Source organism: Lagenorhynchus albirostris, chromosome 7 (genome assembly GCF_949774975.1).
Source record: "Lagenorhynchus albirostris chromosome 7, mLagAlb1.1, whole genome shotgun sequence".
In the NCBI taxonomy this organism is placed as follows: domain Eukaryota; kingdom Metazoa; phylum Chordata; class Mammalia; order Artiodactyla; family Delphinidae; genus Lagenorhynchus; species Lagenorhynchus albirostris.
This window is the reverse complement of record NC_083101.1, coordinates 109582161-109604294: the sequence shown is the minus strand read 5'-3', so window position 1 is coordinate 109604294 and position 22134 is coordinate 109582161. Positions and strand designations below refer to the sequence as shown.

The 22134-nt window shown below is 41.2% G+C and overlaps 1 protein-coding gene and 1 non-coding gene across 2 annotated transcripts in view; both read left to right on the top strand.

The window, feature by feature from the left end:
- GALNTL6 (polypeptide N-acetylgalactosaminyltransferase like 6) overlaps nucleotides 1-22134 on the top strand; it is a 1149397-nt gene that overhangs the window by 830557 nt on the left and 296706 nt on the right. The window lies entirely within an intron of this gene.
- Nucleotides 2159-2231, top strand: TRNAG-CCC (transfer RNA glycine (anticodon CCC)). Its single transcript has one exon. It is a non-coding gene; the product is annotated as a tRNA-Gly (tRNA).

Below are 22134 nucleotides of genomic sequence, written 5' to 3'. Positions count from 1 at the left end.
TATTTAAAATCTGTACTATTTAAGTACAATCAAAGACTGTCAAAACAGATATTTTATCTCTAGCATGGATGGAAATGCGTGATTCCCTGTAGAATGCAGGGGTTACCAAACACTAGTCAGTTGAGACAAAGATTCGAGATGAGTATATGCATCTCAGCACAGAATTACAATGAGCCCTGGCTGGGCTCTTTCATGGCAGAGTCAGAAACAGAATGAAAGAGGCCCTGAGCATAGAGACACAGAGAAGTTTCCATCTTATCGACAGAAACTCTACCCTCACTCCCATCACAGCTGTCTGTCTCTTGTGATTGAAGAGACCCGGGAGTGCCCTTTTCCCAGGCTCTGAATGGAGGTATGGCTTCTGCAGTGTAGCTCCTGGAGGGTAATTAAGGGAATCAAGCAGAATTAGTCAATTGTTAATGCCTGGTAAATAATGAGACCTTATTCTGGTGGTTCTTTTTTCTATCAAAAGAGTAAACTGTGTTCTTGAAGTCTCTGGGATCCTTTGTGGTATTCTTACCCTTGTCGTTTTACTTTCTTCTGAAAAGCAGATTTTACTGATCTAATTGATGGAAAAAAGAAGTTCTATGACATGTTTTAGATCACTTTATTCAAGATGAATTAAAAACAGTTAGTGAAGAATACACAACATCAGTGTCTTAAGGCAGATGCTGATTTGTACGTATAATAGACGTATATATACAAAAGTATATGTATCTATAAGTTATATAGATATATATAAAGATATATAGATATATAGATATAGATATATATAAAGTATATCTATATCTGTATCTATAAGTTTCTAACACTATCCTGTGAATAATGAATTGTAATTTAATATAGAAAAGTTAATATCTTATAATGGTATAATACTTTATAGTTTATAAGTCACTTTCCTGACTATTATTGTATTTCTTAGAGCAGTTATTTGTGGATATATTATTATTCCTATATCATAGCTGAGAAGAGTGAAATTCAGAATATCAAGTCATTACTGCAAGAACACATAACTACTAGGTTTCAGGACAAGGACCTGAATGTAAAGATTTGAATGGCATGTCCAGTGTCCTTCCCATCACGCCACAGTGGCCTCAGAGGGAAAGTAACTCTGGAACACCCAGCCCTTCTGATTCACTACCCCCAACTCACCTCAGGGAAACTCTGGAGCATACAGTATGTCTCTCCTCATGCTTCAGTATATTTCCTAAGAAGAGCCGTTTCCTCTGTTTATGTCCTGAAGGGAAAGGATGGGAAAAATTCAATTTCACAAAATTAAAACTCTCAGAACAAACAAACTAAAGTTTGTGTGAGAAAAGGGAAGATAAATAACAAAGGGAGGAGATGGTCATATGACCCTCAACATTTGGTGAACAGAAGCGTAGAGTCCCTAACCAGGTAGATAATAACCGAGCTGGAGAGATAAAACACGAACAGAAAGGATGTAGAATATTGACTGACAGGTTTATTCTATTTTACTATGTAAGATAATGTAACAGAAACCAAACTGAGGTCTTATTTTAGATCCCTTAATGCAATTTTACAAGAATGGTAACCTTAGAGTCTTTTAAGAAGATAAAGTTGATTTCATTAATTTTTTTTTTTAGTGTGGCAAATTCTTAGTAGAAATTGGTGTCATGTACAATAAACCAATGGAATTTAATATACATAAAATCAAGGTGACAGAATATGAAATAGTGTAATCAAGGATAAGCTCAAAAACAGCCATTTGTCTAGTAGAAAATTTGTAAAGGAATTTGGGCTAGAGTTTTCAGATAAAATACAGGATAGCAGTTAACTTTGAATTTTAGATAAACAAATAGTTTTTCAGTATAAGTACGTTCCAAATATTGTGCCCTGTATTTTACTGGCTATCCTGTTTTGGGTCAGTGTATATGGGAAGTGCTAGCAGGACTCAGCTATGCCTTTGCAATGAGTGAGCTGGGGCAGTGCTTTCTCCCCACTTGGAAGGGCCTTTATTGATGACTTTGTGAATGTGACATGTAAAATCATTTTAACCTGGTCAATTCCATGAAGTTTTGCAAATAGAGATTTTAATTTGATATCCTGCCTGAAAGTGTTCCCCGAGAACTAAGAGAAGGAAATTAGGGGGAAAAAATCTGAGCCTCTCCTATACAATAGAGTTGATATTAGGACTTCCCTGGTGGTCCAGTGGTTAAGACTCTGTGCTCCCAATGCAGGGGGCCCAGGTTCGATCCCTGGTCAGGGAACTAGATCCTGCATGCCGCAACTAAGAGCCTGCATGCCGTAACTAAAAGATCCCACACGCTGCAACCAAAGATCCCTCATACCGCAACGAAGATCCTGCACACCACCACTAAGACCCAGCGCAGCCAAATAAATAAATAATTTTTTAAGTTGATATTCATGATATTGCCTTTAATTCGTAAACACACCTACCTATGTGATAGGTATATCTAACCTATTCTACAGATGAAGGAAATGAGGGACAAAGAGAAAACTGATTCCCCAAAGTGTGAAACAGGGCTGTGAGCCTGTTCCCTGTGCTGCTTCTTCTCATTAGCTCAGCTTCAGTGAGAAATGTGGGGTGGTGTGGAGAGACTCTGCCCAGAGAGAGAGACCTAATCCAGCCAAACATCAAACATCATCAGAGCCAAAGAAACACAACCCAAGGTGGCATCTGCCCCGTCCTCCAAGGGGCACCTTTGTTTCTTGAATCATAATGCTCTGTGGTCACATCCTCAGAGCCAGGCAGAGCCCAGATCCCAGGGCTAGAGAGACTTCATTCTCTCTCATATGCATGTGCTTTACTTGGTGATGGAAAGTGGTCCATCCCGTCCTTGTAAGGCAATATGAAAATACTTTGGCAACTGGAAATGTTTGCAGCCAACATGACGATGTCACTTGTTAGAATCAATGTGTCAAAGTGTGTACAATAATTCATTTAACTCAAAACACTTTTTACACTGAACCTTGAAAAACAATTTGCATTTATTTTGGTTGGAAAGCCATGAAAAAGTAATCTCACAGCTTTACTAGAATAGATATGGCTCTTATTATCTGTCACTTGGCCATAACTACACAGTATGTAACAACTTCCAACCAAAGATATTACAGTCGGAAACGGACAGGGACAGTGTCACGGTTGAGTTCTCTTTGTTAAGGATTTAGTTAGCTGCTGAGCCCTTGACACGTAAACTGAACAGAATGAAGCAGTTGGTGAAACACTGGCCACACACAGCAGAAAGGATGATTTTTCACAAAAAAACTACCAGCTAACTGATAGCATTATTCTTTATTTTAAAAACAAATTGGTGGAAGCAGAGGTTGGCTTTCTCTTGTGTTACTAGTTTGAACTGTAGGCGTTACACAGAGGCCATTCTCGTGACCTCCAGGAGATAAATCGTTCCCCAAATCACGGATTCACTCATCTGCCACAAACAGAAATCATGCAAGCCAACCCCCAACTGTGCAAGGCCAGCTCATCCAACTTTAGATGAATACAAAAAGACAGAGAGATAGTTGTCCGTTCTTTACAAAAATTGCTAGGGGTGAAAAGATAGCTTTATCCACCCAGTTATTAGCTATTTCAGTAGCTTGACAACACAGTAAACAAGATCAAAACCTTTAAAACTGAGTTAAGAAATTTTTATACATAAGCAGAAAGTTCATTATATTGGGTTGGCCAAAACTTTCGTTCGGGAAAACCCCGAACGAACTTTTTGGCCAACCCAATGGTAAACCATCAGATATTATTGAGTACGACAGCTTTTACTTCTAGATCCCAGATTTCCAACTAGTTCACTCATTCATAATTTCACATGCATACCTTTGTTTATAAGGGCATTTATTCAATTAACATCTACTTAGCAGCTATTCTAAAATATCTAACTTAGATGCTGGGGAATACAAGCAATCATAAACCATTTTCTGTTCTCAAGAACCTTCAGATTTGGTCATATATATATTTTTTGAATGTTAAATAATGATGCAATAAATTAGATGACCCCAAAATACATGACCCCCCTGCCGATGCAGGGGACACGGGTTTGTGCCCCAGTCCGGGAAGATCCCACATGCTGCGGAGCGGCTGGGCCCGTGAGCCATGGCCGCTGAGCCTGCGCGTCCGGAGCCTGTGCTCCGCAACAGGAGAGGCCACAACAGTGAGAGGCCCGCGTACCAAAAAAAAATGTAAAACATATTAGAGTCCATAAGAGGGAGAATCAAGGTCATGGAAAAGTACGAAGAAATTGAATGGACCTCTTAAACAACTGTAGAAGTTAAATGGGGGAGAGACCAGAGGCATTTTGGGAAGGAGACAAAGGAAAGACTGGATATAAGACAGAGCTGTCCCCATGGGTGACATGCATGGTCTGGTGGAGTCCTGTGAACATCAGTGACAGTGGGACCCACACAAGATTGAAAACTGAACCCACTAAAAATAATAATGATAATACAACAATTGTGAAAATGGATGACATATTTCATGTGTACTAATCAGACACATGAAGAGTCATTGCTAAGGAATGCCCTCTAAGTAGTTACCATATTTTAAATTCTTAACAAGGTGTCAAATGTTCTCCATTTCTGAGTTTCTGTAGCTTCCATATATTCATCCACTCAAACATCACTTCAACTTAAAGGTAGAAAAGTTTTCGTCTTCTGATACCACGGTCACCTTTGGAGAAAACTTCCTATATTCCAATATTCCAAGGAATATATATATTCCTATATATAGGACTCTGCATGCCCTTCTGCACGAGTTTAGGGTAAGGAAGACAGCTCCAGCTTGATGACATATTCTGACAATCACATTTGCTAAGTGATACACCTCACTCAGGATGGGTACTTCTCTATCCTCTCTTCTCTACCCACAGTAGAAGAATCCACTGAGGGGTCACACACTGAGCATTTTTCCTGCCGAGTCCAAGATTTTTCTCAATGCTGTTGCCCAACACACTGGTCAGAATTGATGCATGAAATAAACTACATGAGTGTACTTTCATCTACTCTGTTCAAAGCACTGTGTGAAGTTCAGTCTAGGTAGACCTCGTGTTTAATGAGTACATGCTCAAGATTCTTGAGCGTTACATTATACAAGATATTCTAACTAGTACTTTCAACAGTCTTATGAAACAAACAATCATCCCCTTTTTACATATGAAGGAACCAAAATCCAGAGAGATTAAACAGCATGCCTAAAACCATACAGGTATTATTGATGGAATCAATTTTCAAACCCAAGCCTTTGACTCTCAAATCAAATGCTGGGGTATCAAAAGCCATAAAAAAAAAAAGAACACACCAGCCTTCTGTCTCCTAGGAATTTAATCAGTAAGATAACCAGACACAAGTAGATGTATGCTTTTTTGGACTGTTGTTTATAACAGTGGAAAAAAAACCTGAATTCTCATCAATTTGCAACTGACTGAAGAAATGTTAGTTCCCACATAAAATGGAATATTACGTAGTCCTTAAAATTCTGTTGTAACTTTATATTTACTGGCAAAATTTTATGATAGCACTTGTATCAAAATTGCTGAAATAAAATATAGTGATTAGTGTCAGCTGCTGGTGAGGAACACTCATATGTTGCTGATAGACATGAAGAATAGTACAGCCCCTCTGAGAAATAATTTGACATTTCTTACAAAACTAAACATGAGTTTACCATAATAATCTAGCAATTGTACTTCTGGGCATTTTTCCCAGAGAAATGAAAAACTTCCGTTCACACAAAAACCTGCAGGTGAATGTTCATAATGGCTTTATTCATAGTAGCCAAAGCCTGGAAAAAAACCCAAATGTTTATCCTTCTCACCATCATGGGTCTGCTCTTCCACTGAACTACTTTTTTTTTTGCGGTACGCGGGCCTCTCACCGTTGTGGTCTCTCCCTTTGCGGAGCACAGGCGCCGGACGCGCAGGCTCAGCGGCCATGGCTCATGGGCCCAGCCGCTCTGCGGCATGTGGGATCTTCCCGGACCGGGACACGAACCCGTGTCCCCTGCATTGGCAGGCAGACTCTCAACCACTGCGCCACCAGGGAAGCCCCCACTGACCTACTTTTAATCCCTATTACACATGATTCATGTTCCACCTTCTGCATTTCCTCATGCTGCTTTCTCCACCTGAAACGATCTCACTCTTCAGACTCGACATTTCCTAGCCCTACCCATTTTCTTCATTGACTAGTAACGTGCTTATTACTCTGTGAATTCGTGCTCATTCTAGGTTGAAGTTAATTCATTTTTTTTTTTTTTTTTTTTTTTTTTTTTTTTTGCTCTACACAGGCCTCTCACTGCTATGGCCTCGCCCGCTGCGGAGCACAGGCTCCAGACGCGCAGGCCCAGCGGCCATGGCCCACGGGCCCAGCCACTCCGCGGCACGTGGGATCCTCCCGCACCAGGGCACGAACCCGTGTCCCCCGCATCAGCAGGCGGACTCCCAACCACTGCACCACCAGGGAAGCCCAGTTAATTCATTTTTGTTCAAAGAGAAAATAGTTAAACTCACGATACTTATTAATATTGAAGTTACCTGTATATGTGTATCTTCCTGACATGATGTTTATTCCCTATAGCACTTAAGATACTGTCTTGAACATAGTAAGCAGTCCGACAACTGAGTTCTCAAATTTTCAGATGTATAGGTGAACATACTGTGGGAAACACCATAAATAGGCAAAAAGGGGAAGGTATGTAGAAGGGCAGAAATGGAAACAAAAAAATTCAACAGGATTAATGTAGGTGCAGTTTTGAAAAATCTGGAAAATGAAATACCAAAGTCAGTCATTTAGTAAATCGTGTTCGTTAGTTTAAAATCGAACTAATCATTGGCATTTGCTCACTTGTTTTTCACGGGCATTTCTACTTGATTATAGATGTCTCAATTGCTAAAATCATAGTCTTAGCCAATACAGCACTCAAGACATGTAGCGCTTGGAAAAATGGGAAAATGTAGTCCCATTTCATTTAGTCCCAGTCTCCTTATCCAGTTATCTGTTTATTCAGGCTTATAGGGACCTCTATTATGGCAATACCCCAAGGCACAAAGAAAAGACTAAGCTGGAATTAATTAGCAGAATAAACCCCAGAGTCTGTAACCCTCAGCAGTACTGTGCAGAAAGCCTCACTGTCAGGAAGAAGGGACTGAAAATTCTTCTCAGCCACTTTCCTCGAGTTCTCAGACCAGTTTTTTGGTCCGCTTCGCATCCACCCATCTCTCCCCCAGCCACTGCTCCATATTTTAAAATACTAGGTCACAGTGAATTCTCTTTCTGAGCCTACAAGGAAATAAGAAGTTTATCCTTTCTATAACTTTCCCAGGTAAATTAAAAAAAAAAAAAACTGGCTGCTTTCATGGACTGTTAGAGAACAGCGGGGTGGGGGGCAGGGTGCGGAGTCTACTTCTGGCTTCATATCATCTCCATCCCTCCTCTCCAGGCCAGTCTCAGGTTCAGGCAATCAACAGGTAATCTGCCCTCCAAGGCTCAGATGCTTCTCACCCTCTGGCAGAGTCAGATGGGAAACACAGCACTATCCTTGCTGAGGGTTCCCCTGAGAGATGACGTGAGAGTCCGCTAACTCCAAGTCCACGTTAGAAACTTGACTGATATTCAAAATAATTATACCACCCTATGTCAGACAGAATCCTGTGGAGATTAGGTTTCTGTGAGCAAATCAATCCTCCCCACGCAGAGAATTAAGGCGAGGTCATCGTGCCCCCCTGATCTCAGATACCCACCGCCCGATCCGCCAGCCTGTCAGGCTCCGCCAGTGCACCAGCTGCCTCCAAGCAGTGAGGATGTATGGACCATCGGGGTCCCGTCCTCCGTGGTCCCTCCCTCCTCCAATGTTGTCCTGCAGCATCACATCACCCGACCAGAACCTCAGGTCCCACTCAGACCGACTAAATCAGAGCCTTCGTTTTAACAGGGTCCCCAGGTGATTCATACGCACAAACGCACACCAGAGTGAGAGAAGCAATGCCCTGACCCGCTCCGGAGCTTCGTTTGCAATACTATTTTCTCCAAAAGAATATACACACAAAGATGATATTCTGGCAACATATTCATTAGATGTGAAGGCAAGAATGCAAGCCACCTACATGATTGTTTTAATAAAACAATGTACACAAGCAAATGTCTATAGAGGAAACCTGCAAAAACTAGAGGGAGACACTAGTAAACGCTTATTTCCTTTTTAACTTTATTAAAACCTTGTGCACTGGGATAGTGAGTGACTGAATTGTGTCCATTCCTAAATACAGAAATAGGACACATTGTTCTGTGCTGTCCTTTGAGTTTCTATGTACCTCTAGGAATAATTTTTTTCTTCAGAGGATCCAATCATATGTGCATTTTTCAGAGCACTTTAAATCATCTATATTTTGTTTGTTTCTGGGCCTCTCCCCTCTGTGGTCAAGATAACGTGATTTGTGTTTGCTTCACTTTCAGTCTTACGCACATAATAAAAACAATAATATAACGGTTTCTTACAAGAACTTCCCATTGTCACGTTATCCTCAGCTCTGTGGTGCAGGTAACATTATAACCCTCCTTTTCCAGGTAAGAGACTACAGCTCTGAGAATTCTGGTGATCAATTCAGGGTGATGAAGCCAGTAAGTAAATGACAAACCCTATACGTACAGCCAGTTTCGTTGACTCTAACTCAAGGTATAAATGAATTTTTTTTGCTCTTAAGTGGAATCTGCTGAAACAGAAACTTCTTTTATTTATTTTTTGTTGGTTTGGTTTGGTTGGTTCTTCTGTATTTTTTTTTAAAAATGTTTCCAGTTTTATTGAGAAACAGTTGACATACATCACTACATAAGTTTCAAGTGTACAACATGATGGTTTGATTTACATATATTGTGATTACTGCAGTAGGTTCAGCTAACATCCATCAGCTTATGTAGATATAATTTTAAAAAAAGAAAAAAAATTTTCTCCTTGGGATGAGAACTCTCAGGATTTACCCTGTTAATTTTTCTGTACTACACCACATAGCAGTGTTAGCTATAGTCAGTGTATTGTACATTTTATCCCTAGTAATTATTTCTCTTATAACTGAAACAGAAACTTCTTTTAAAAGATCTGTATTTCATAGAGGTTTGCTTTTAATCTACAAAAATAGATATACACACACACACACACACACACACACACACACACATACACACACACACCTTCTAAGACTTTGAACCTGAAACGTGCACCTGCTGTGTTTGATAAGAGGTGCTTTGTAAGTCAGCCCGAATGGGTGCTTTCCAGTGAATAAGTCTTGTTAATCACTCCTTGAAGCTACTGAACTTTTCCTTTCATGATCCTTCCAATTTATGCATTTTAGTGCTAAGGTAATATGTGACTGCGTTTCGGGGAAAATAGTTTTAGCACTTGGCAGATTGCAGAGAGCAGAGCGTCGGTTTCCATTGCTCCTCCAGGCTGGGTGAAAGCCCTGAGGAAAACACAAAAGTTGTGAGGCAGCCTCAGGATCATAAATATTCAGTTCCCGGTGGCTTCTCTAAAGGCAGAAAATGTGGGCTTTCACAGCTATAAATAAGCTCGAAGTCTACTCAGAGGAACTGGATGTATGACATGTCCTAACTATCCTTCTTAAAATTATTTTGAGATCTGGTATTTAGAATGGATGGTAAATGTGTTCTGAGAAATAGGATATATTGTCATAATGTTTCCTAGAGGTCATTCTCTCTTTATTCACCTGGCTTTAAGAATGAATTACAGAATTTCATGACTTGATTAAAAATTAATATGACAGCTGCAGTTCACCAAAGGGGAAAGACCCCATAAATAATGCATAGGGCAAACTATCTTAGGAATAGTTAATAAATTTAGATTTGTGGTAAATTATTAAAACTGGGTACCATGTGTGATTCAGTTATTTTGCCCAAGTTTGGAACGTTTCTATTTTAATGGATTTGGCAATAGACTCCTTTCTATAGACCAAAGTGAGAAACCAGAAACTACAGGAATAAATTGGGGATATTAAGAAAGAATAGATTCTTTGATATTTACCATGATTTGGGGAAAAAATATCTCTTAGAATTTCTTATTAGAATTCTCTGACAGTAGGAATGACACACTGGGCTCTTCAGTGTGACGGGCACTGCACTAAATGTCTCACATGTGGGAGTAATAGCGCAGTGACCTTGAGGGACAGGTCTTAACCCACCCTACCTGACTGACTGGTGACTGGAAAGACTGTCCTCAGAATAAAGAATCCAGGCACGGAACCACCACAGTGCTCGCACTCTGCCTCAAAGGATCTCTCTCTTTTTCTTTTTTTTTCACTTAGTTTATTTACTTATTTTTAGCTGTGCCACGTGGCATGCAAGATCTTAGTTCCCCGACCAGGGATTGAACCTGTGCCCCCTGCAATGCAAGCACAGATTCTTAACCACTGGACCTCCAGGGAAGTCGCCAAAGGGTCTCTTCTTGAGGAGGAAATTGCCACCACCTGGACAGCTTGGGCCGTTCCCTCAAAGAACTGAAAGTTCAGTTTTTGGACAACCCAGAAATTTCCCTCTTCTAAATATCCCCCCACATAATGTTTATGGAGAGATGACATCTGATTCTTCAGCAGATATCTCGTGCTAAATGAAAATGCACTTCTGTGAGTTACCACCTCATACCCGTTAGCATGGCTTTCACCAAAAAGACAGAAGATAGCAAGTGTGGCCAAAGTTGTGGAGAAAAGGGAACCCTCCTAACACTGTGAGTGGGAATGCAAGTTGGTACAGCCCACTGTGGAAAACGGTATGGAGGTTCCTCAGAAAATGAAAAATAGAGCCGCCATATGACCCAGCAATTCCACTTCTGGGTATTTGTCTGAAGAAAACGAAAACACCAACTCAAAAGATATACGCCTCCGCATGTTCATTCAAGCATGATCCACGATAGCTACGGCATGGAAACAACCTAAGTGTCCGTCGAAGGATGAACGGATAAAGAAGGTGTGATATACATATACAATTCATGTTATTCAGCCATAAAAAAGGAGGAAATCCTGCCCTTTGTGACAACGTGGATGGGCCTTGAGTGCATTATGCTAGGTAAAAGAAGCCAGACAGAGAAAGACAAATAGTATACGGTATCATTTACGTGTGAAATTTGAAAAACAATAATACTATAGGCAAAGGCAAAGAAACAGCAAGTAGAATGGTGGTTGCCAAGGGCTGGGAGGTGGGAGAGAAGTGTTGGTCAAAGGATACAAACTTTCAGTTATAAGATGAATACATTCTGAGAACGGTACACACGGTAACTATGGTTAACAATAATACACTGTATATTTGAAATGTGCTAAGGAAGGAGATCTGAAACACTCTCACCAAAAAAAAGAAAAACAAAAAACCAAACCAAAAAAATATCCCAACAACTATGTGAGGTGATGGATGTGTACTTGACTGTGGTGATCACTACTCAATGTATACATACTTAAGACCATCACATTGCACACTTTAAATAGATACCATTTTTCTTATCAATGATATAACAATAGAACTAAGGGTGGGGAAGTATGGACGCCTAGAAAGAGGGTCTCTGTACCAGTGCTCTGGCTCCACTGCTTACAGCCGTGCTGGGCTCTCTACAACGCGTGACTACTGCACCCCTTGGATGAGGGTGGTGAACTTTCCTCCCACCCAGAGTGCCCAAGATGCTAGTGAGATCCCTGAGTGGCCCCCTTCCTGAAAGACATCTTCTCTTTTTATATGTGCTCATATATGCCTGTGTCCTGGGTGTCTGCCCAAGGGTAGGGCCTCGAATACCCTCCAGGGGCGAACACACACCTCTGTGTGAGGGTCGGTTGTACACATTCACAACCCCCGCTCCATGGTGCCACAATGGTAGCTTGAAATCAGCCCTGCTGGGAGTGTTTACACCATGGGAATCGGTGCACACTACAAATGGTAGTGTTTTATTGTCCACAGAGCCAGTCTACCCCTGACTAGAGGTTATACATCCCCACCCCTGCTACCTAGAACTCTCTCTTCTATATACTCTGAAATGAGCTGAGGTTAGGATGTGGTTATAGCTGAACTGGTATATTACATATGTTTATTACTAGTAGTCATTATTAACATGAAAAAGATAGATTGTGTTATATCACAGAAAGAGAATTAAAGACTTAAAGTACTTTTCTATTCTTTGAATTGCTATTTCCAAAGCAAACTTGGATGACCCATTTTATTTGTTCCAGGTTGATAAAATGGAAAGTAAAAAACTTACCCTAGCTAATTCAGAGTATCATCGTATGACGGAAATGTGCTTGCATCTGTGAAAACATTTTTAAAAATAAAATTTTAAAAGTCAAATTACTTTCCTCTTATTTTTAAGAAATTTTAAGAAAATATTATCTTTAATATTTTCAAGTAGTTCACATCCCTTATTATATATAGGGGTTAGGTATTATTCTTGCCATTTCACCTACTTCCAGCAGGGGGCAAGATCTTCTAATTCCAGGACTTTTCCTTCGGAGTATGTGCCCATCGGTCACACAGCCATTTATTCATCTGCTGATGGTTCTTGCCTGTCTCTTTATTCTTCACCATGTTCATTACACCAAATATTTCTTGGTGTCCTGGAAAGGAGATCAAAGAGTATGAAACCATCCCAAGGAATGTTTAATATGTTGCTTCCGCCTCACAACATTTTCTATGTAATGTTTTTAATATTAAAGAAAGCTAGGTGATAATTTATCTAGATGACACACCTTTCAGCTAAAGCTCGTGCTTTAAAAACAAAAAAGCACATCCAGTATGCAAAGTATACAAAGCTTTTAAGGTATCCCTATTTGAGAAAAAATATTATAAACTGTCTTTAAAGTATATAAAGTATATCTGTGAATAATTTTAAGAGAGCTCAGACTAAGAATTGACAGTGACAAAATATTAGAAATTAAAATAACAGTGATTTTTTGTGTGTGTCATGGAGGAAAGTTTAGAAATAATATGGTAAGGGCTTCCCTGGTGGCGCAGTGGTTGAGAGTCCGCCTGCCGATGCAGGGGACATAGGTTCGTGCCCCGGTCCGGGAAGATCCCACATGCTGCGGAGCAGCTGGGCCCGTGAGCCATGGCTGCTGAGCCTGCGCGTCCGGAGCCTGTGCTCCGCAGCGGGAGAGGCCACAGCAGTGAGAGGCATGCGTACAGCAAAAAAAAAAAAAAAAAAAAAAGAAATAATATGGTAAAAATCTCAATCTGTCAGGAGAAAGGTAACAAAAACATTCAATTAAACAGAATTAATTCAGCTCATTTTTCTAAGGAAAAACATCAAATAATTTTAAAATAAACTCATAATGAAATTTTAATGTTACCTTCCTGTTGATTTGTCTCAGTGATACTACAAATTTAACCCCAAATACTACACCCTCTAAAAAACAAATCTGATTCTGATATTCAAAATGGTGACCCTTTGTATTCTTTGCGTCTCAATTTATTTAACTAACATTTTGATCCCTCCTGCGTTCAAGACACTATGCCAGGTCCAGTGGGTAATATAAAACTTAAAATAAAGAGAAGCTCTTTCTGCACCGAGACAATTTATAATTGAATGGTAGGTTTAAATGTGCAGAATAAATATACCCCAAGAAAAGACAAATCAGGCAATAGTCATATTATGGTCATAAAGCACAATGAGGGCCCAGAGAGTGCAATCACTTCAGGTTGCAGACACAGTGTAAGGCTTCCCTGGAGCGGGACCCCGGGCAATGCCCAATGAGTGCGTCCTTCCTGAAGCAGGAAAGGGAGCAAATGCATTTCAGGGAACTTTTCCCAATTAAAGAAAGAAAAAGGAGTCTCACATCTCTCAGCCAACCTGAAAATTTAATGAGCCAGACCATAACATTCCCCCAAACCTTCTGGTTAACATAATTTCTACTGGACTCTTCTTTAAGTAAATGAGTGAATCATTGGCCTTGATGATCATGATGGATTTACTGAGGAGGGAGGGCCTGGCATTGTCTTTGGTGTGTGTCAGAACGCTAAGAGACATGCCACAGAGAGAGCATTATAGAAACACAAAGCTCTAAGAGAGATGGGATGCCAGCCCCACCCCATAATTAGCCTGCAACACAAAACTAGTCCAAATGAAGGACTAAACATTTTGGTTGAATAAAGGGCCGGAAACATCGAGATGCTGGATAATCAGGGAGCATTGATGGAGTCAGCAAGGTTTCCACGGAGAAGGACAAGGTAACAGCTGAGACTTGAAGGGTGGTTGGCATCAGGGGGGTAGAGGCCAGGGTAACCCAGGCCACTGGCAACATGCATAAGGGCACAGAGAACAGAACACACAATGAACGCTCGGCAAAAAGGGAGCAAGCATGAATGTCTGGACAGAGGGTACGTGGGGTCATTGTCAAGAAAAGATGAGTAAATCAGGCAAAGGAAGACATGAGAAAGTGTCAGAGAAATACCGTTTGCTGTGGTGAGAACAGCATCCTCTGCATGGGACTATTGGGTAACGTGACCCGGATTAAGCAGATCAGGTCTCTGTGGAAGACAGCAGCCTCCTTGCCCAGCTATTTTAAAGAAAGGGACTGATTTTTAAATGTTAGATGATACAGACTCTTCAGGAGAACCAAGAAAAATGCTACTTCAATAGCCCAGGGCTCTCCAGGTGAACGCAGCTCTGTGGTCCCTGATGTCGCGTGATGCTGAGGCTGGGTGTCTGAAGTGCCACAGAGGTGACCCAGATAAGCCGAGTGTCTCTGCCACCAGGCTTGTTAAAGAACCCTCCTCATTGCTCACCCCACCTCCCGCGTCTCAGCAGACGCATCTGACAAAGGGCCCTCGGTCCCAGGCACGTACCACAGCTGCAAGGGACTCTGGGAATGTAAAGTTGCTCTTCCAGACTCTGTAACATAGAGACCAGAGAGGGGGACGGTTAGCAAGGGCGTGGTTATCGGGTTCACTCAGTCTAATAATGTTTAAAAAGAAAAAGCTGTCAAGCTTTAGATAAAGACTGAAATCTATATAAATTATCAAAAAAACAGACATACCTATGGTGAGTGGAAATTTTTTCCTCAAAATCCAAGATGGGGCTTCCCTGGTGGCGCAGTGGTTGAGAGTCCACCTGCCGATGCAGGGGACGCGGGTTCGTGCCCCGGTCCCGGAAGATCCCACATGCCGCGGAGCGGCTGGGCCCGTGAGCCATGGCCGCTGAGCCTGCGCGTCCGGGGCCTGTGCTCCGCAATGGAAGAGGCCACAACAGTGAGAGACCCGCGTACTGCAAAAAAAAAAAAAAATCCAAGATGGTATGACTTAGCTGCTTTCTGAAATTTTTTTTTTTTTTTGCAAATAAAAGTAGCGTATGTTTATCGCCAATTACTTGGAATATACAGAAATGTATACAGAAGAGCAGGGAAAAACATCATGGATTTTAACCTCCAATAATTACTGTTAATACTCTCTCTATATTACTCTGTTTGCATATCTCAACTCATTCTATAATTTGGTATTCTGCATTTTCAATTTTTCTATCAACTCTTTTTCAGTTGTTGGACATTTTGACTATTTCCAGATTTTCACAATTATAACTAACTCTGAAATGAAATATGTTATTAAATATTTTGCTATAGTCTGGATGATTTCTCTGGATGGGTGGAATTACTGGTCGAAAGAGAGGATCATTTTAAAGTCTCTCAATACACACTAACAAATTCCTTTCCATGAAGCTTAGAGCAATTTATACTCATGTCTGAAATGTATCCATATTGTAGCGCTTTTGCTGGAACCAGCTATTCTTATTTTAAAATTATTTTCCAATATTATGTGTAAAAATCATATGTCATTGTTTAAATTTGAATTCCTTTTGTTATAAAGTAAGGTTGAACTACTTTGAAAACACTTCAGACCAAGGAGTTCTTCCTTTATGAGTTACCTTTTTATTCCTTTTATTTATTTATTTATTTATTTATTTATTTTTGCGGTACGTGGGCCTCTCACTGTTGTGGCCTCTCCCGTTGCGGAGCACAAGCTCCGGACGCGCAGGCTCAGCGGCCATGGCTCACGGGCCCAGCCGCTCCGCAGCACGTGGGATCTTCCCGGACCGGGGCACGAACGCGTGTCCCCTGCATCGGCAGGCAGAGTCTCAACCACTGCGCCACCAGGGAAGCCCCTTTTATTTATTTTTTATGGGAAGTAGAAGGCCTAAGAAACTTCTTCCCTTACTATTATGCTGTGTAAAAAGAAGACAGAATAGAAATGTTTTAGATGATGAGAAAATTGCAATATGCTAAATAAATTGTTAAGTGGAAGTTCGGATTGTCTGGGACAGAACCCTAGTATTTTATCATTGGGTTCTTCAAGGCAACATCTATAGTTTTCCACAGTATAGCCTTTGGGGTCATTGGGAGTCTGTGAAGGGACCATGGTGGTGACCCAAAGTGACACCTCCAAAGTCCAGGATGGTAACTAGCCACTCTTGTACAAAAAGAACAGGAGAAAATTAAATAAATGAAAATTGTAGAATGAGAGCTTCACCTTAGAAATAAAGCTCTTTAAGCGGCATCAACTCTAGGATTGGTTGGGGTGTGTATAAAATTGCAGAGTATCTTCCTAGTGAATGAAAAATAGATCACATTCCCCCTCTCTCTAATTCAGAGCACTAATTAAGTTCCAGCAGCCTCTACCTAATTTTTAAAATATGTAAAATTTCAGTCCTGAAATTGTTAAGAGATTATAAATTACGTTATCTGTTGGGATTTGGGAAAGGAGCTGATTGCTCCCGTTCCGTCATCCCACTTACCTAATAAGGCATTAAATGCTGTCTCTCTTTCAAGCATCTCAGGAATCCCTTTGTTTACCCTCATTCTCCACACCCATGTCGCTGTCCTGATCAAGGACACTGTCATTCTCCTCATCTGGACCAACATGCCACCTCCTCGCAGGGTCCCTCACTCTACTATTACCCAAAGCGCAAGTCCAATGTCTCTCTCCTGATTCCCAGATCCCATATAAACCCTTAATCTTGTGTAGGAGACCCACCCGATCTGGCTGCTCCCTGACTGTCCAGCCCCGTGTCACCACTGTCCTTCTGCATCTGGAGTTCCAGCCGTGGGGGAGATGCTCCTGGGGCTTCAGCCAGACAGTTCACCCTCTGCCTCCAAGGATTCAGTGAAGCCCCTGACAAGCTGAACCCTTGCAGTGAACCCTGGAGATCTGGATTCATTTCACCTTGCGTGAAGCCTCGGAAACTTCCTATTCTGAAGCTGATTCCACCGTGCCTCAGGCTGCTGTTCTCTTCAACTTGAATGACAACCCCTCTGTGAGTCTGAATGACATCGTTTTTTATTGGGTTCTAGGGCACTGACCACCCCACATGTGCAAATCATCACGGCAGAGATGCCTCGCAGGAACTCCACTATTTAGATACTTATGACACCGATATATTGTTTAACAATTCCTCTGGGAACAAAAACCTTTTTAACAAAATTGGTCTGTGTACAGAGGGCTCAGAAGACCTGGTACCTGAGCAGTCAGAGAAGGCAGATCTCAAGCTGCTGTGCTGTTTCTGTAAAAGACTTCTCAGGGGGCTTCCCTGGTGGTGCAGTGGTTGAGAGTCCGCCTGCCGATGCAGGGAACGCGGGTTCGTGCCCCAGTCCGGGAAGATCCCACATGCCGCGGAGCGGCTGGGCCCGTGAGCCATGGCCGCTGAGCCTGCGCGTCCGGAGCCTGTGCTCTGCAGCGGGAGAGGTCACAACAGTGAGAGGCCCGTGTACCGCAAAAAAAAAAAAAAAAAAAAAAAAAAAAAAAGACTTCTCAGGGCTGGGCGTGAAGGGGGGAAAGCCAGCAACCTGTGGAACCTGCCAGAGAGCGTCAGGTCTCCAAACAGAGGCTGGAACAACACGAGGAAAATGAGAACACTTCCTCCAGCGCTGAGACCTTACACCCGATCTGAAGTTCCTTCGCAGAGGGAGAAACCCACCCAATCTCAGGAAAACCCCTTGTGCTGCCATCAGCTGACAGGAGGCATGTGCTTCCTTATACCCTTAACCATTTTGTATTATTTTTTACCACCGGAGATAAAATCGAATCAAGTAGACCGACTGTTAAGGAAAGAGTTATTTCTATTCTTCGGAAACTAAACTGATAGGATACACTAAATATTACTTAATCTTTCTTTGATGGTTCCAGAGGATCCCGTGTTCATAATTATGATTACCAATTACTTTCGTAATCGCTATAATGTCATGGAAAGCATACTACCTAACTGAGCTTGGCCATTCGCTACTTGTATCATCTTTGGCATATCATGCTTGCAATTCATCATCTGGAAGATAAAGATAATTCTGTGTACCTCATTAATTTTGGTAAAGATTAAATCATATTGTATACTGCTCCCATCACATTTTGTAAGGCATAATTGAAACGCTATAAATGTCCTTCCGCTTTTACTTATGCCTTTATAGTGTAGATATGGAAAAAGTGGTCAAAGGCTTAAAAAATCAGAGTACTAGACAAAAGATATAATAATTAACTTTACCGAAGCCAAAAACAACCAGGAAAGACATGTAAACCGTGACAGAAATGGATGTAGGTTATCTTTTGTGTAACCGATTCATTCACTTACAGACATTAATCATTATCTCACAGATTCGAAGATTTATCTTTTTAGGTTAATGATTTCCTGACCACATGTGCTTTTCCTTCCCTGATGTTATTCTGTTGATTATAATATTTTAAATTCTTATAATCTTCCTACTGTAGATCTTGAGATGAAATGGAAAATAATTTTTAAGTATTTGATCTTGAGCTCAAATGAAAATAACTTTTAAGCAATGGCATAAATAAATGTTTAAGCAACATGTCCAAAAGGATCCACAGATACGACCCCCTCATAGGTCATTGTGAGGTCTGCTTTCATTGATTCCTCCTTGTCAGAGGTTGAGTTTTCATCTCCCAGAGATTGAGCTAAATTTTATATCATTTTTCATATTTGATAAGTATGTTTTCGTTCTACTTTGTTTTTATTATCAATATTTTTTCTCTTCAAGGAACTGTAATCTTGCACAATATTCCCAAGTCGTTAAACTTATTAAAGGCTTCCTTCCTGGGCATTAAGCCTCCTTTTTCATCTCTAGTGCATTATTCATTTGTTGTGCCTTGGTCAGGGATAACATATGTCACTAGATCAATACCAAGGAAGCTCTGTGTAACTTTCCTAATTACACCTCTAAATTTCCAATCACCTAATTCTTTGCCTATTACAAATTAGGATATCTTCCTATTTTCCATAGTACAAGACTTGAGAAGACTATTTGGGGTTTTAATTTTTCTCTTTACAAATCACTCTCCTTCTTATTTTTCTACCCTTCAGGTCAAAACTTAAGAAAATGTTTCATGTAATTTGAAAAGTTTGAAACACAAAATTTTATTTGCCAAAAACTGATATAGTCTTCTTCTACATTTTAGGAATTCCCAGTTTGGTGGCTTTTTTTTTTTTTTAACATCTTTATTGGAGTATAATTACTTTACAATGTTGTGTTAGTTTCTGCTGTATAACAAAGTGAATCAGCTATACGTATACATATATCCCCATATCCCCTCCCTCTTGCGTCTCCCTCCCACGCTCCCTATCCCACCCCTCTAGGTGGTCACAAAGCCCTGAGCTGATCTCCCTCTGCTTCCCACTAGCTATTGATTTCACATTTGGTAGTGTATATATGTCCACGCCACTCTCTCACTTCGTCCCAGCTTACCCATCCCCGTCCCCATGTCCTCAAGTCGATTCTCTACATCTACGCCTTTATTCCTGTCCTGCCCCTAGGTTCTTCAGAACCTATTTTTTAGATTCCATAAATGTGTATTAGCATACGGTATTTGCTTTCTCTTTCTGACTTACTTCACTCTGTATGACAGACTCTAGATCCATCCACCTCACTACAAGTAAGTCAATTTCATTTCTTTTTATGGCTGAGTAGTATTCTATCATACATATGTGCCACATCTTCTTTATCCATTCATCTGTTGATGGACACTTAGGTTGCTTCCATGTCCTGGCTATTGGAAATAGTGCTGCAATGAACATTGTGGTACATGACTCTTTTGGAATTATGGTTTTCTCAGGGTATATGTCCAGTAGTGGGATTGCTGGGTCATATGGTATTTCTATTTTTAGTTTTTTAAGGAAACTCCATACTGTTCTCCATAGTGGCTGTATCAATTTACATTCCCACCAACAGTGCAAGAAGCTTCCCTTTTCTCCACACCATCTCCAGCATTTATTGTTTCTAGATTTTTTGATGATGCCCATTCTGACCAGTGTGAGGTGAAACCTCATTGTAGTTTTGATTTGCATTTCTCTAACGATTAGTGATGTTGAGCATCCTTTCATGTGTTTGTTGGCAGTCTGTATATCTTCTTTGGAGAAATGTCTATTTAGGTCTTCTGCCCATTTTTGGATTGGGTTATTTGTTTTTTTGATATTGAGCTGCATGAGCTGCTTGTATATTTTGGAGATTACTCCTTTGTCAGTTGCTTCATTTGCAAATATTTTCTCCCATTCTGAGGGTTGTCTTTTCAACTTGTTTATGGTTTCCTTTGCTGCGCAAAAGCTTTTAAGTTTCATTAGGTCCCATTTGTTTATTTTTGTTTTTATTTCCATTTCTCTAGGAGGTGAGTCAAAAAGGATCTTGCTGTGATTTATGTCATAGAGTGTTCTGCCTATATTTTCCTCTAAGAGTTTGATAGTGTCAGGCCTTAGATTTAGGTCTTTAATCCATTTTGAGTTTATTTTTGTGTATGGTGTTAGGGAGTGTTTTAATTTCATTCTTTTACATGTAGCTGTCCAGGACAGTGGCCTGATGAAGGGCCACCCCGTAATACTGTGTTCCCTCGAACACGGTGGAAAGTACTGCAGTCTCACTCAGCTGCAGATCGTAGCTCAATTCTGTAACCCAGCTGTCCACTCCTGTGTGACAATCCATCAGAACTCTCTAAGCGCTTGAGGTTGACGTCTCACCTTGGCCCCAGTGTGGGCCCATTGCAGGAGCTCCTACGAACAGGGAAGTGGGATTTAACCTCTTTCTTCTACTTCTCTGTGCCTGAGAAGTTCCTCCACACGCTGAGAACAGAGATTTCTGACACTCCTGGGTGGTTTTGACAGGTTGGAGTGGAGCTGATGATCTTGCATCTTTCTGGGCCTGGCTGGTGTTCAGAGTTTCTCTCTGTGTCTTGGCGCTACATACAGAGTTCCTTTACATGCGGACCTCCCGAGGCTGGTGACTTCCCACCTGCATTCCCATGACACAGGCCACTGCGTCACTTCTCCAGGGCACCGTGGCCCCTCCCACAGCTACTGAGCATTAGAGGGTCACTGGCGGCTTCCCTCAGCTAGCTCCCATCTCCCGTGCAGTCAGTCTCCTGCACAGGATCTAGGACCTCCAGCCGCGGGCTTGCCTCTCCTGTGTACCTTCCTTTCCCTCAACAAACTCTGGGAGCTCCATTATTTACCAAAATGCTATCGTATTCTCTGCTTCCATGGGCTGGCCCAGCCAACCCTCAAGCTTTGGAATTCTCAAAGGTGACTCACACAAATGCTCACTGTGTCACCCAAACTGTGTGTGTCTGGGGAGTGGAGAGGGGTCACATACCAGATTCTCCAGGCAGTCCCCCGGAAGTCCAGTTCTCTAAAGAGATCTCCTCCTGCCCCTGTTCCCCAAAAGGAAGAAGGTGAGACACGTAGAACAACTCACTCCAAAGCAACCTGCAAGGTTCCTTCCCTGACTTCCCACGCCTGACCTTTTCATACGATTGATATGAATGAAACGTATAACGTTATCTCACCAGCCTCGCCCAACTTCTCTCTTGCAAGTTCTACATGGTAATATTTGACACTTGAGCTAACACGTCATTTTAACATCCCGATAATGTGTATATAAATATAGATAGTAATACGTGTATTAATACATATACCTAGACATATGTATACAGGCTGTCTAAACACAGAACTAAATGAGTCACTCACATCATACACATATACACATAAGGTCCAGTCCGTTACAGTAACTGTCATGGCTGTGTGGTTCAGGAAGAGAATGAGTCCATCGTATAAATTATCTTCTCTCGGTGCCTTCAAGAAAGAAGAAAAAAGCAGCACGTTTCTCCTCGAGGTAAGTCCACAATAAAAACAGG